Source organism: Eriocheir sinensis, chromosome 21 (genome assembly GCF_024679095.1).
Source record: "Eriocheir sinensis breed Jianghai 21 chromosome 21, ASM2467909v1, whole genome shotgun sequence".
Lineage (NCBI taxonomy): Eukaryota > Metazoa > Arthropoda > Malacostraca > Decapoda > Varunidae > Eriocheir > Eriocheir sinensis.
Window position 1 is genome coordinate 615,001 of NC_066529.1, and position 8,253 is coordinate 623,253.

Genomic DNA, 8,253 nt, shown 5'->3' on the forward strand with positions numbered 1-8,253 from the left:
GGTGTGTGTGTCTGTGTGTCTGTTTCGAGGTGATGGAGCTGTTATCGAGGGTAGTAGTAGAATAGAATAGAATAGAATTTATTTCCATTATTACAATGGTTATTCTTGACAGATATCTTATAGTAGTAGTAGTAGTAGTAGTAGTAGCAGTAGTAGTAGTAGTAGTAGTAGTAGTAGTAGTAGTAGTAGTAGTAGTAGTAATAGTGGTGGTGGTAGTAATCCTGGGTAGTAATCCTTGAAACTTAGGCGTCTTCATCCTCCACACATCCACTCATCCACCGACTCTCAATGCATGAATAAGTGAAGTATGTGTCAACGTGTGTGTGTGTGTGTGTGTGTGTGTGTGTGTGTGTGTGTGTGTGTGTGTGTGTGTGTGTGTGTGTGTGTGTGTGTGTGTGTGTGTGTGTGTGTGTGTCCGGCCCGCCACCCTTCACGGTCTCGAGGTGTTGAAGGGCTCGCAGGTGACAGACACAAACACTTCGGACGCGGCGGCGCAGACTTGGTGAAAAGGAGAGAACTTCCGAACACGGCGCTCACTGCAGGATCCTCTCTACCTGTCTAACTTTGTCTGTCTGTCCGTCTGTCCTGTTGTCTTATTTTCCCTTGTTCGTTTATATCTGTATACCTGCGTTCATTTTTCTTGTCTGTATGATATAAGAAAGTTAATCTAAGCCAAAAACAAAACAAAAAATGGAAAAATGATATATTGGATAAGGAAAAGAAGCATATATATTAATGTGGATGAAAGATAGAAAAAAGAGATAAATAATTAAGAGAGAAAATCGAAACAGGGAGAAAGATTAGGAGAGGAAAAGAAGATATAAAAAAGTTACACGAGGCGAACAGTAAAAATATGAAGTAAAAAAATGGAAATGAGTGAGGAAAAGAAGTAAATATAGAAACGTAGATGAAAGATGAAAAAGAGATAAATAAATAAGCGAGAAAATCGTATTACAGAGAAGAATTAGGAGCGGAAAAGAAAAACATACAAGAAAGTTACTCTATGCGAAAAACGTAAAAGCATGAAAAGAATGAGAAAGCGGTTGATGAAAACAAGTAAATACAGAAACGTGGATTAAATATAGAAAAGGGAATAGATAAATAGGAGACAATCGAGTGGCGGAGAAGAGTTGGGAGTAGAAAAGTGTGACGGATATTGATAAGAAAATAGTTTCCAAGAGTGATTTAAGAGGACGAGGCGACGGAAAGGGAGATGAAAGAATAGCGAGGCATGATTTGATCTTAATACGCGGAGTTGTGGCTACTTCTCTCTCTCTCTCTCTCTCTCTCTCTCTCTCTCTCTGTCTATCAATCTATCTTCTTTCTTTCTTTCTTCCTTTCTTTCTTCCTTTCTTTTTCCTTTCTTTCTCTATTATTTTTTTCTCTCTCTTATCTCGGCCCTCACGTCTTCGGTAACTGTTTATTGCTATTTCTTATCTTTTATTTATTTTATCTCTCTCTATTCCTGGTCTTAAGAATATCATTTGAATACGTGGGTTGAATTTTTCCCTTCTTGAACTGCGCGCTTTAGATAAGGGCCTGATGTTGTTGTTAGGGAAAGTTTGTTATGATTGTTATTGTTTTATTCTTATTCTTATTATTATTTTCATTGTTATTTTTGTTATGCATGTTTTTGGTTAAGTTTGGATGCTACTGCTCGTCCTACTACTACTACTACTACTTCTACTACTACTACTACTACTACTACTACTACTACTACTACTACTACTACTACTACTACTACTACTACCACCACCATCACCACCATCAGCACCTTGGCCCCACCACCACAGCTCACCACAAGACTTTTTCCCATTCTCCGCAACACGCCGAAAGTTTCCTCCCTTCCCTTCTCCCTTCGCTCCTTCCTCGCCACCCGATCTGATTACGCCGCCGGAAACTGATGGCTTCTATGCACCATTTGTCCTCCTAAGTGATCAGGTGTTGTGCATTAATCATCCCCCTTACCGCACACACACACACACACACACACACACACACACACACACACACACACACACACACTTCTTGTTTACATATAGAGGGTAGTTTTATTATCATCCGCTTTGCTAAGATGTTGAGGTCACTTAGGAAGGACGTGTCGCTGGTTTGGCAACACGTTCTGGTCATTAAATTTTGGGAGCAGTTTTGTCCACTCGTAGCGAAGAGGCTGTTGACGAAGTGGTTCAAAGCAGAGCAATAGAAATTTTGGAAGTAGTTTTGTTCACTTGTAGCGAAGAGACTGTTGACGAAGTAGTTCATAGCAGAGCAACAGAAATTTTGGAAGCAGTTTTGTTCACTCGTAGCGAAGAGGCTGTTGACGAAGTGGTTCAAAGCAGAGCAATAGAAATTTTGGAAGCAGTTTTGTTCACTCGTAGCGAAGAGGCTGTTGACGAAGTGGTTCAAAGCAGAGCAATTGAAATTTTGGAAGCAGTTTTGTTCACTCGTAGCGGGGAGGCTGTTGATGACGAGGTTCAAATCATAGCTATAGCATGAGAGTGTTTGGTCTATTTCATGACAGCCGCCACGTTGATACCAAAAGAGCGGCGTAAAATTCGAAGTGATACTGATACAATAGTGTTTTCTGTTCTCTAGGTATCGTCAGGATTTCGAAGAAGTACCTAGAGGGGAAAAAACACTATTGGATCATCCTCAGTGTCTCCTGGTTCTTTTGGTAGCAACATGGCGCCTGTGATGAAGTGGGCCAAACTTTCCTCTTCTATGGCTCCGGTTCAAAGGATGTGGGAGGAAGTTCACCCAAGTTTGAAAGAAACTAAATTGATTCGCGAAATGGTTCACCAGATTTGGAAAGGAGTTGTGCCGATCAGAGAGGAAGGTCAGCCAAGGTGTGAAGAGGACATGGAGGACGTGGAGCATAAAAAGAAGGAAGTTGTTGAGGTGCTGAGAGACATTCATTTGATGGTGAGATCCAGTAGACGACTCTCAGCTCTCCGGCGTGTGACTGAGGTGATGGAAAGAAATGACCCCGATACGACATTGAAGAGAGGACCAATAACCACAGAAGGAGATGAAGTGGATACGACATTGAAGAGAGGACCAATAACCACAGAAGGAGATGAAGTGTGAGCTGAAGTGTTTAATCCCTGAGGTGCTGGAAAAAAAAAGATCCCGATACCACACAGAAGAGGGGACCGTTAATCACAGAGGGAGGTGAAGTGTAAGCTGAAGTGTTCAATCCCTGAGCTGCTGGAAAGAGGTGATCCCAATACGACATAGAAGGACCAATAACCACACAGCAAGGAGTCAAAGAAATGGAACCAAAAGTGCACCTCGCCTCATCCGCCTGGCTTGCCGCACACATGAAGGAGCCAGACACGGAAATGAATTCACGCTGCCAGGCCCAATTAAGGACTCACGAAGAACCTGGAAAACCCTCAGCTTCCTGCAACCCTGAGTGGTCTAAGTTTAGCTCCCACCCAGCCCCGCACCAAGGCTGGCAGCAACTTCGAGGAAAATACTAAGAGCTCACGTTGTTAGATAATTGAGACGGTATTCTTAGACGCTTCTTCCGCCTCTCACACCAACTATTTTCAAGGGTCAAAAAGGAGGTCAGTCGAGTTCTCATGAGTGTTTATTTTTAGGTTCATGGTACAGAAGAAGGGTCATACTACCACCAGGGTCATATAACTACTCTTGAAAATGATCATAGCTCCTACGGAATTCTTATTAAATGTGTGTACTTGGGCGCCGGTATGTTTAAGAATGCGGTCTCTTGTCTCATTACTGAAGCATATACCAAGAATTTACTGAGTTCACAAATGTAATAACTGTTGGGGTTAGCTAGGTAAGGTTTAGGGTATCTTCACACACATAACAGGCAGGCATTTATAGTAAAAAAAAAATCAACAATGAATGAGCACGTTTTGTTTGATAGCAAGTCTTATTACTGAGAAAGCAAACGTAAGTCTCGTAAATACAGTAATAAAAAAAATAAAAAATAAAAATCCTACAGCTACATTAACGACGGTAACTCAGACTTGCAACTACAGTAAGAAAAAACGAAAAACGAAAAAGGAACATGTTTAAACGAGTCCGACAAACAAAACCTCATTTACTTATTTTTTACTATCTCTTTAAAACAAAACAACGTGGTGCCTCCTTTAACTGGCCCAGGAAGAAGAAAAGAAAATCGGGTCTCCATTAACCAACCATTTCCTGAGCCATTCCCGCGGCCGCCAAGTCATCAAGGAGTTGCCCCCCACCCCCAACCCCTCCAACCCCCACCATCACCCCCATCACCACGACCTCCACTGCCACCCCCACCATCACCATCACCTCTATCACCACCACCTCTACCCCCCACACCATCATCACCCACTACCTCACCTCCCACTATCATCACCACTACCCCACCTTCCCCACCATCACCACAACCACCACCATCCTCGCCACCACAATCACCACCATCACCATCACCCCCACCACCATTAGGCTACCCCTCTCATTCCCATCACCGTCACCACTGTATGTATGTATATGTATGTATGGAGGTGTCTTGGTATATATATGTGTGAGTGGGTGTGTGTCTTATGTATGTATGTATGTATGTATGACCGTACCGTACCTACCTACTAATAAAACCCGACCTCAATGTAATATTCCCTTTTACTACTACTACGGAGGCGGCGGCTGCTGTTGTGGCTTCGTAAAGGATTAAAAGTCTCCGTCCCTTAATACTGCTCTCGGGCATTTCAAGTTTGTAAATAATGAAACTTTTATATTTCTTCGTACTGCTTCCTCCTTCCTGCCTTGCCCTCCAAATTACGGCGGCTTCTCTCCCTCATCGGACGCCAAACTTTTCTTCTACGTCAAGTATTTTTAGAAGTTTTTAATATCGTCGCGGTATATAATGCTCTGAGGCTGTGTGCGTGTGTGTGTGTGTGTGGGGAGGGGGGGGGGGCGATTGTATGTGTACGTGTGTGTGTGTGTGGGGGATTGTATGTGTACGTGTTTGTGGGGTGGGGGAGGGAGGGGTTGTGTGTGCAATCTACTTGTGGTGTGTGTCCCCTTTTCCCTCATCTTCCCTTTTAGTCCTTCTCCTCCTCCTCCTCCTCCTCCAATAGTTATGCGTGAGAAACCGGAAAATAGAATGTGCTGACGTTGATTATGGGTAACTGACTGTTGGAGGGTGTATTTAAGGGCACATGACACCCAGGACTGAGCATGAACTGAACTTTTGACACGCTCAGCCAAGTTTAGGGCGTCTCAGTGTTGTAAGAGATGCCTCAGTCGTCTTGTAGGTATTCAGGGACGGCGGGATGGCTGAGTAACTGTTTAAGGGTGTATAAGGGTGCTTGATAGTCTGTATTAGCCATGAACTGAACTTTTGACACGTGCAGCCAAGTGTAGAGCGTCTCAGGGTTATAAGAGATGCCGCAGGCGTCTTATAGGTATTAAGGGACGACGGAATGGTTCGTATTGCTTTGCTCCTTTCTTCCTGATGGCTCTCCAGGCGCCTATTGGGACCGTTGCGTGGGCTTGGCGGTGGCACTCGGAAAATATCATTTGACACCCTTGCGAGCAGGCGTGGGAGGGGAGAAGCACAGGCGTGGATTAAGGCACTGCTTGGGTGGCTAATGTGGCTGTACTTGGGTCCTCACTGGTAATGTTTGCTCGTTGCGTTTCTCTAGTTGTTTTTAAGGATAGTAATATTTCGGTTATTTATGTTACGTTTTGGGGCCATCAGTTTTTGGGCCAGTATCAACCTACACTTTGATAACTAGTATGAGGCGGAAGACGAATTAGAAGAAAGGAAAGACACGAGTCGAGAGAAGCGAGGAAAAACAGGAAGATGAAGAGAGAGGAATTATGAGAAGCAGAACGATAGGATGATAAGAATGGGAGGAGGAGGAGGAGGAGGAGGAGGAAGAAAAGAGGTTAGGACGAGAGAAGAAAAAAAAAGAGGATGAAATGGTAGAGATGATAAGTAGGAGAGGAGGAGGAAGAAAAGAGGGTAGGAGAGAAAAGAAAAAAAAGGGGATGAAAGGGTAGAAATGATAAGAAGGAGAGGAAGAAGAGGAGGAGGAGGAGGAGATAAAGATGAGAAAAGTAAGAAAAAAGGGGATGAAAGGGTAGTTAATTAATGAGAAGAAGGGAAGAAAATAAGGTAGATAAAAGATGAAAATAGAGAAAGAAGACAAAAAGGAAGATGAAGGAAAGTAACGAAGACAACCGTGAAAATAATGAATCACGAATGAAAACAAAGAAGAAAATAGACCAAGAAATAAAAGAAAACACAGAAACAGAGAAAAGAAAGAAAGGGAGATGAAAGGAATGAAAAAACGAAGATAAAAGCGAGATAAAGAAGAGAATAAAGAGAAAGAGACCAAGAGAGAGAGAGAGAGAGAGAGAGAGAGAGAGAGAGAGAGAGAGAGAGAGAGAGAGAGAGAGAGAGAGAGAGAGAGAGAGAGAGAGAGAAAGTACACACAAAACTCCTTCCAATAAACACGTGCACGAGAGAGAGAGAGAGAGAGAGAGAGAGAGAGAGAGAGAGAGAGAGAGAGAGAGAGAGAGAGAGAGAGAGAGAGAGAGAGAGAGAGAGAGAGAGAGCAACCAACCGACATCCATCCATCCATCCATCCATCCATTCATCCAGACAGACAGACAGACAGAGAGAAAAAGACACACTACATTTTCCTTACCGGCACAGGTGTATAGAAGGGCGTGGCAGGCGCGGCTCGGGTCTCACATGTTAGCAGCAGGCAGGCCGGACCGCGTGGGACACAAACACACACACGCACACACACCCACACACTCACGCCTCGGTGCCTTGCGTGCGTGCGTATGTGTGTGTGTGTGTGTGTGTGTATGTGTGTTTTCAGTATTATATCGGGCGTGTTAACTGTTAGTATTTGAGTTCGTCCTGGCGAAATGAGAAGTGCTGTAGAAGTACTAGTAGAAGAAGTAGTAGTAGTAGTAGTAGTAGTAGTAGTAGTAGTAGTAGTAGCAGTAGCAGAGGACGAGGAGGAGGAATGTAAGGGAGATGATGTGTGTGTGTGTGTGTGTGTGTGTGTGTGTGTGTGTGTGTGTGTAACATGAGAAGCGAGGGAAGAAGGAAGGGAGAGAGAGGGACAAAGAGAAGGGAGTGAAAAAAAAGCGAAAGAACAGCGTCAGTGAGTATTAGTGTGTGTGTGTGTGTGTGTGTGTGTGTGTGTGTGTGTGTGTGTGTGTGTGTGTGTGTGTGTGTCAATGGGTGTTAAGAGCGAAGTAATACGTGCATGAGTTACCCCGTCAAGTTAATGTGGTGGAAAGAGGAAGAGGAGGAAGAGGAGGAGGTGCTGGACGAAGATGAAGAGGAGGATGAGGATGAGGAGGAGGAGGAGGAAGAGGAGGATGTTGATGATGAAAAGTAGATGAATTAAAGGACATAAACAAACTACAAGAGAGAGAGAGAGAGAGAGAGAGAGAGAGAGAGAGAGAGAGAGAGAGAGAGAGAGAGAGAGAGAGAGAGAGAGAGAGAGAGAGAGAGAGAGAGAGAGAGAGAGAGAGAGAGAGAGAGAGAGAGAGAGATTAACGTAAATGTGTGTGATTTACTTCTCTGTTAGTGAGCGAGCGTGCGGCGGCGTTAGAGAGAGAGAGAGAGAGAGAGAGAGAGAGAGAGAGAGAGAGAGAGAGAGAGAGAGAGAGAGAGAGAGAGTGCCAGAGAGAGAGAGGCGGGTCAGAGTCACAGTGCCGCCGCCGCCTCCACCACCGCCGCCGCCACGACCTTCAGCGACCACCACCACCAAGCGACTGACTGACTGCCAACTCGGAACTCCTCTCTCCTCTCCTCCTCCTCCTCCTCCTCCTCTTCCCGCTGCCTGCAATCTCGCTCCCTCCTCCACCCGCGCAACATCCCAGCATCCTCTCTCTCTCTCTCTCTCTCTCTCTCTCTCTCTCTCTCTCTCTCTCTCTCTCTCCTTATGGGCCTGACGGGTTTATCAGTACCCCTTAATAATCCTCCCCTCTTCTTCCTCCTCCTCCTCCTTCTCCTCCTCCTCTAACTCCTCTTCTTCTTCCCCTTCCTTCTATGCATTTTCCCTTCATCCCTCCCTTTCATCATCATCATCATCATTCTTCTTCTTCTTCTTCTTCTTCTTCTTCTTCAATACAGACGAAACAGAAAAAAAACCTCAAACGTACAAACAGAGATACGAAGACAGTAATACATACATACATACATACATATATACATAGCTACATAAAAAAAAATCAAAGAGGAAGAAAGACCAAAATCAAGACAGAAACAGGAAG

General features: G+C 44.3%; 1 protein-coding gene across 3 annotated transcripts in view; it reads right to left on the reverse strand.

The window, feature by feature from the left end:
• Positions 1 to 7,753, reverse strand: part of LOC127001475 (carbohydrate sulfotransferase 1-like) — a 57,408-nt gene extending 49,655 nt beyond the window's left edge. For all 3 annotated transcript variants that reach the window (XM_050866026.1, XM_050866022.1, XM_050866024.1), the window contains exons 1-2: positions 7,555 to 7,753; positions 6,663 to 6,883 (exon numbers count right to left, since the gene is read on the reverse strand). The gene's annotated coding sequence lies outside the window, so the exon portion shown is untranslated. The remainder of the gene's footprint in view (positions 1 to 6,662; positions 6,884 to 7,554) is intronic.
• Between the last annotated feature and the right edge of the window lie 500 nt (positions 7,754 to 8,253).